A 7,883-nucleotide genomic window follows, 5' to 3' on the forward strand; every position below is an offset into this window, starting at 1 on the left:
ATGAAAAGATACTGAGAGGGCAGTCCATATATATTTGAATGCATAAAATCTGTAACACTAACAATATCAGATGTTGAAGGCAAATTGGGATGGGAGGAATGCTCCTTGATTTCTGTTGAAAAGGTGATGCAATATAGTTACTTTAAAGGCCTATTGATAATCTCTTTTTAATTTTTTTATTATTGTATTTTTATATGTATGAGTATACTGCCTGCATGTGTGTAAGTACACCCCAGTCTTGCAAAGCTCACTGAGGTCAGAAGAGGATGCTGGGAATCAAACCTGGGTCCTCTACAAGAACAGTCAATGCTCTTAACCACTGAGACATCTTTCTAGCCCCTAATCTCTTTTAAAAATTAAACATGTTGCCATATGAAAGAGTAGTCATGTTCTGTGGCATTTACTCAAGTGAACAGGAAGCTTCTATCCATTTAAAAACCAGCACATGAATGTTTAGATGACCATTATGCATAATTGTCAAAACTTGGAAGCAACCAAGATGCCTTTCAGCAGGTAAATACATTCAACAAATTATAGCATATTCGTATGATGGGATATATATTTCATGACAAAAGAACATGAGCTATCAAACCATGAAAAGATAAAGGGAAAGTTGAAAATACAGAGGTCACTGAAAGAGGCCAATCTCAAAAACTACACAGTATATGATTCCAAATATGCAATATTCTGGGAACGGCATAACTGAACAAAGCAAAAATTCAGTGATGGGCAGGTGTTTAGAGGAGGTAGGGAGAGACGAGGTGATGAGGGAAGTCAGGCAGGGAAATCATTGTGTATGATGCCGAATTAGAAGAGACCTATGATCATACATTTGTGAAAACCCAAAGTAAACTTAAACTTTAGTTAAATAATTACAAAATTTTATCAATCATCATCAGGCAGTACACTAATTAAAGTTACAATCAGTAGAGGAAACTGGGGTCAGGGAGGGCAATGTGGAAATTCTTTGTCCTTTCTGAACAATATCTCTGTCAATCCAAAATACTGCACAATTGTCTATTAATTTAAAAATAATAGAATTTCAATTGCTGTTTCATAGTCCTTTTTCATTAGAGCAGAGAAGTTTCTTAATCTGTCCAGAGGGAGCCTCGTGGACTTGGTGCCATCACAGTATGAGCTTGGAATGGGCAAATAGCCAATAGAGAGCCATTTGGAACTTACAGCTCAGGGAAAGTTCACTAATGCGTTTAGCTTTGATGAATGCCACTCTTTTCCATCTTAGGTTACATAACCATGTATAGCTAACAAGCATTACTGAGGATGCTTTTCAAATAAATATGAGATCTGTTTCTGAGGTTTGGTAGCGACTGTGTCATAAAGATATCAAACATCTTCTAATTTGCTCCCTGAATCTCCTTGGTAGAATTATGTCTCAACTGTCTTTCACAAAACTTTCGATATATAATTTAACATAGCACATAAGGTTATTTATTGTCATTTCTCTTGCATGCTTATCCTCAGAATGCTTTTGCAATCGCACAGGGTGCAAACTACACAAACTGATTATCTTGTAGTGCCACAGATAAGAAGTCTGATGTGGGTCTCACCAGGCTAATTTAAGGTACAGAGGCTCACTTTCGGCTGGGCTCTACAGGGAGACTCCCCCTCTTCACTCATTCAAATTTTTAGCAGAATTCAGGTGCCCTGTGGATAGAAGACCAAGGTCCAAATACTTTCCTGACTGACTGGGCCTTCCTGAACTCTAGGATCACAGCCCTGTCCAAGGTCAATTAAAGCAGGATAGAACCCTGTCTGTGGGCCTTGAATCATTTGCACAGCTTTCCCCACAGCCCCACTTCTGTCTGGCTTTTCTGCCTCTCTCTTCCATGTAGATAATGCAGGATTATCTTCTCATTTTCAGCTTTACCCTATCAACTGAATTCTATGTGCAAAGTTCTTTTTGTTATTCAAACAAACATCTTTCTTACTTATGATTCTCCTTACCACAAAATTTAATACAAATTAGTCAATTTTAAGTTAATTTGGTCATCAAATAAAAATGTGGTTGAATTAAATTTAATATTAATATTATGTCTTGAAATCTGATTTCTTATATTTTTTGCAATAAGACCAATAGGAATTCTTTATGGGAAAATAATGGAAGACAAGGAAACAAGTTACTAAAACTTCCTATGACATGGAGAATACAGTTAACACAGAAATGGATCTTCTTTTATTTATTGTTGTATTCACATGAAATATTGACGTATTTCCTTTTATTTATGTAAACTATACACTTCTAGAATATATTTATCCATGTAACATATTACAAATAATATCCAAAGTTAATTTTTTCAAATAATACTATACATATATATACATATATGCATATATATATATCCGTATACAGCAGAGAAGCTGGCTTCAAACTCATGGTTTTCCTGCTTCAGATTCCCAAACGCTCTATCTTTGGCTTTCTTTGGAAAGCTTCTGTGTACAGAATTTGAAATGATGGAGATTATTTCCTTTAACTATCACCTTATGGGAGGGCATTTAATTATTAACTAATTGAACATCATTGGAATGATCAATTCTGCTCATACATGTAACACAAATTTATACTTTGTTTATTTAGCATATATTACTAAAAATGAAATCTCTACCAAAAAAATCCTACATGAGAGCATAAAATACATTCAGCTATGTAACTCTTTCCCTGAAATTTTATATATTACAAAATAAAGGAACTTAAAAATTAATGATTTAGAAACTATTCCTATTAATTTTTACAGAAAGATTGGTAATTGATTTAAAGAGCATTTAAAATCAAGCTTAAAAAATCCATATTACTTACTCAATGAAAAAATTGGTAAAGCAGATAAACAGCTTTCCTATAGAAGAAATATAGTCAGTCAACCCAAAGCACTGGTTAATATGATAATCTAATAAGAATTCACTTTGTACTTGCTCCCATTATTCTATAAATAATGAATATAAGATAATATGAAACATTAGGGATCATTTAGTAAAATTAGCAAACTCATAAATTATGAGCAGTTTAAATTAGTACAATCATTTTGGAAAGTATTGAATAATATTCTTTGAAATTTGGAATGACATAGCTATAGAAGGATAATCATAAAGAAAATATCTGTAGCTTTGTAATGACACAATGAAGTTGAGAGACTTCTAGTTAGTAAAATCAAACTTTTGGTCTAATACAGTGTATTTCTCCTAAAATACATCCTGACCTTTCATTACATTTATGAAGAAATTCAGCACCTAAGATTAGCCAAATGAAGTTGACAGCACTGTCTTCTTCATGGCCTGTGTTTGTAAGACTTCAGACTTTACCTTTAAGGACTTGGCATGTGATACAAAACTAGAGGGAGCAATGTGTGTATTATTCCCTCACTTCTGGCATCAACTTCCATTTTATAGGTTTCCCAGTGATGAAAACTTACCTCGAAGACCCACAGAACTCACTGGTACTCAGTACCTACATATAGAGTTTATATAATTAATGCAATGTTAAGGTGGAACACCTGGGTCAGAGACTGGAGATGTTCCAAGTGTTTAGTTACTTTTGTCTTCTGAACACACTATTATTTTTTAAACAGTTTATTTATTTTTATTTTATGTGTATCAGTGCATTGCCTGCATGTATGTAAGTGCACCTAAGTTGTGCAAAGCCCACAGAGGTCATATGCCCCCGGAACTGAAGTTACAGATGGTTGTCAGCCTCAATATTGACGCTGGGACTCAAACCTGGGTCCTCTGCAAGAGCAGTCAGTTCTCTGAACTTCTGAACCACTTCTCCAACCCTGGATACACTATTTTTGGCAATACATCTGCCTTTTCAGTCCTGTATGCTCAAATGAACTTCAGTGTCCAGAGTTCTTATTGAGCTCTATTGGGGGGTGCATGACTGATTGTTTGACTTGTTGATTAATATACCCCATGGATTGAAAACCTTATCACAAATCTATAAAAATCTATAAAATCTCACTAATGTAGAGGCTTCTTTCAATCATATTTATTTATTTTAGTGTGTGTGTGTCTCTGTGTGTGTGTGCATGTGTGTGTGTGTGTGTGTGCATGTTTGTTTGTAAGCCAGAGGACTACTTTTAGTAACTGGCTTTCTTTCTAACATGGTGTCTAGGGATTGAACTCAGGTTGTCAGGCTTGAACAGCAAGAGCTTTTATCCCATGATCCGTCACTCTGGCCTGAAATGCTAACATTTCTATGTCAGTAACCTATAGAAAAAATAGACAAAAGATCACCAAAAATTTAGACTAACTTACTAACATTAATGTCCAACTCTACCTATCTTAGTAATTGATAGAGCAAGTAGGCAAAACATCATAAAATAAAAATATAGACTAATGCTGGGTGTGGTGGTGCACACCTTTAATCCCAGCACTTGGGAGGCAGAGGCAGGTGTATCTCTGTGAGTTCAAAGCCAGCCTGGTCTCCATAATGAATCCAGGACAGCTGGGGCTACAGGGAGACCCTTTCTCAAAAAGAAAAAAAAAAAGACTAATTCAGATAATACTATCATCCAATTCAATCTAACTGAAAATTACAAAAACTCTACTTAAAAACTAAAAGAATGAGAGTGGGTTATGTTGGTGCACACCTTTGATCCCAGCACTCAGGAGGCAGAGGCAAATGGATCTTTGGAGATCAAACCACCCTGGCCTACAAAGTGAGTTCCAGCCTCACTGGGGATACAGGGAGACTCTGTCTCAAAAACCAAAAAGTAAAAAATAAAAAAAAGTTAATGAAAGTTAAAAAAGAATGCATTTACTTTTTCAAGTATTTTATTTATTCATTTTTATTTTACGAGTAAGAATGTTTTATTTTATAAGTATGTTTTACTGGTGTGTACAAGTAAGTATATGCACCCTGTGCATGAACTGCTTATGGAGGCCAGAAGAGGGCATTAGATCTGCTGGAATTAGAGTACGGGTGGTTGTGAGCCACCAAGTGGATGTTGGGAACTAAACCTCTGCAAGACAGCAGATAGATACTCTGAACCACTCAGCCCCATGCACATTAACCAATATGGATCTTATTTTAACCCCCCCCAACAAATTTAAAATAAATGATTGTAAAGAACAACAAAAAAAAATTAAAACATCCAGTCCATTCTTTGCCTAGAGTAATTAAATTATTAATAGAAATGAGACAATCTCTAAATATTTGTAATTTAAGGAACATATTTCTTTCTTAAAACAATTTATTGAAAATTTCATACATGCATATGAGGTGTTTTGATCAAATACATACCAACTCCCTCTCCTCCAACTCCTTCCATATCTCCCTATCACTTTTTTCTGATAACTTGATGCACTCTTTCTTCTTTTATTATTTTTTTATGGGGCTTTTTGCTTCTCTAACATTCCCCCCCTTTGAAGAGGTAACACTAAAATCTTTTAAGGATTAGATGAAAGCTCCCAAATACTGTTGGCATTTTTGGCCCTTCGAAAAGAATATGTCACTAAGAAGCCCAAGGACATTGTGACTTTTAGCCAAGAAACTGGCTGCTTTTCTTTGGGGTCTTTTTAACCTAATTGCCTAGCCAATTCCTACCTCCTATTCTTATCACACCATCCTCTAAAGAGGTTACCCAACTTGCAGATAGGGAATTGGGACACAGACTGCTCTGGCTTCTTCCATGCTGAACGCAGGGTGAGGCAATTGGGGTACGCCTTCAGTGAGTCTATCTAAAAGACTCCCAAATTGCATAATTCTTATCTGTAGGGGGGAAAGAAAGTCCTTGACTGGTGAATAGGAGATGTGAAGGAGAAGTAAAGGCAAGAGTAATTAGCATTACAAGTTCTAGACAGGGAACTAGAAAAAAGTCAAAACAGGACAATTCTCAAATGTTCATATGAGAGTCCACTGGAGTTTCTTGACAAGGGCTTCCAAAAGCATCCCTCTATTGGGTTCCTCGACATTTTTCTTTTGTCTGCCAAGGCTGGACTCAAGAGGTGGATTCAGGATTTGCTTTCAGGCATTGGAGTGGTTAGAATCAGTGCCTGTTCCCTCTCAAAGGCTTCGAGATAACTGAGGGGTGGCTGAGGTTATGAATGACCTGAGGGTATGCATACTGGAAACCTTCGCCCAGCATGGGTCAAGTCTTCTCTTCCTACCCTTCCCTAGAGTGTATACTTTAGCCCTCCTCAAATCCAGGAGACCATGTGTGGTTAGGGACATATTACATACAATTGGCTGGGAAGAGGCTGGATACTCCATTGAGGGTCCAATGACCCTGCTTACCCCTCCTTTAATGAAGGAGCACAACCGTTAGTAAGCCCATTTGTGGAGATGTTTAGCAATCAGGCACAGCTGAAGTAGTGATGATGGTAGTTATTTCATGCAGAAGAGACTGCTGTACAGCATCATCTTATTAAAAGGACATGGAATTTAAAAGGATTTGGTGCTAGGATCCACATACGAGGGAGAACATATGTCTTTTACTTTTCTGAGTCTGTGTTACTTCACTTAGTATAACAGTTTCTAGATCCATCCATTTACCTGCAAATTTCATTATTTCATCTTTCTTTACTGCTGAACAGACGAACTCCATTGTGTAAATGTACCACATTTTTTGTTAACCATTCATCAGTTGAGGGGCACTTAGGTTGCTTTCACCTCTTAGCTATTGTGAAAAGAGCAACAACAAACATGGTTGTACAAATGTCTCTACAAGAGGATGAGTCCTTTGGGTATATGCGAAGGAGTGGTATAACCAGGTCATGTGGTAGATTCATTTTTAGTTTTTAAAGAGTTTTCCATACTGTTTTCTGTAGGGGTTGCATGAGTTTGCAATCCCACCAGCAACATCCTTTCCAGCGTTTGGTATCAATTGATCTCTCGATCCTATCCAGTCTGATTGGGGTAAGATGATAACTTAGGGTGGTTTTAATTTGCATTTCCATAATTACTAATGATGTTGAACACTTTTTGAGATGTTTCTTAGCCATCTTTATTTATTCTGTTGTAACTCTCTGTTTAGGTCTTTAGTCCATCTTTTAATTGAGTCATTTGATTTCTCGCTTTGTTTGTTGAGTTCTTTATATATTCTGGATGTTAAACCTCTGTCAGATGTGTCACTGGTAAAGATTTTTTTTTCTCATTCTGTAGGTTTTCTCTTCATTTTTTTGATTGTTTCTTTTGCTGTACAGAAGCTTTTTAGTTTAATGAGTTCCCACTTGTTGATTGCTGACCTTAATTGCTGAACAATTTCTGTCTGATTTAGAAAATCCTTTCCTACACCTATATTTTGTAAGTTACTGCCATTATTTTCTTCTAATAGTTTCAGGCTTTCCAGTTTCATATTGAGGTCTTTGATCCATTTGGAATTGACTTTTGTGAAAGGTGAAACATAAGGATCTAGTTTCATTCTTCTATAGGTGGAGATTCACTTTTGCCAGTACCATTTGTTGAAGATGCTGTCTTTCCTCCATTGTGTGTTCTTGGCAACTTTGTCAAATATCAGGTGGCTGAAAATCATGTACTCAGTTTTGTCTCTTCAATGATGTTCCATTGATCTATGTGTCTATTTTTGTGCCAGTACCATGCTGTTTTTATGACTATAGCTCTGTAGTATACTTTGAGATCTGGTATAGTAATCCCCTCAGCATTGCTCTTTGTGATCAGGGCTTCTTTGGCTGTCTGGGGTCTTTCATGTTTCCATACATATTTAAGGATTTTTTTTTCTAATTCTGTGAAGTATGTCATGGGGATTTTGATTGGGATTGCATTGAATCTATATATTGCTTTTGGTAGGATGGTCATTTTCACAATAATAATTGTTCCAACCCATGAGCATGGGTGGTCCTTCCATCTCCTGGTGTCTTCCTCAGTCTCTTTCTTTAACAATTTAAAATTTTCATTGTTGAGATCTTTGATG

Source organism: Nannospalax galili, unplaced genomic scaffold (genome assembly GCF_000622305.1).
Source record: "Nannospalax galili isolate Female #2095 unplaced genomic scaffold, S.galili_v1.0 scaffold63, whole genome shotgun sequence".
NCBI lineage: Eukaryota > Metazoa > Chordata > Mammalia > Rodentia > Spalacidae > Nannospalax > Nannospalax galili.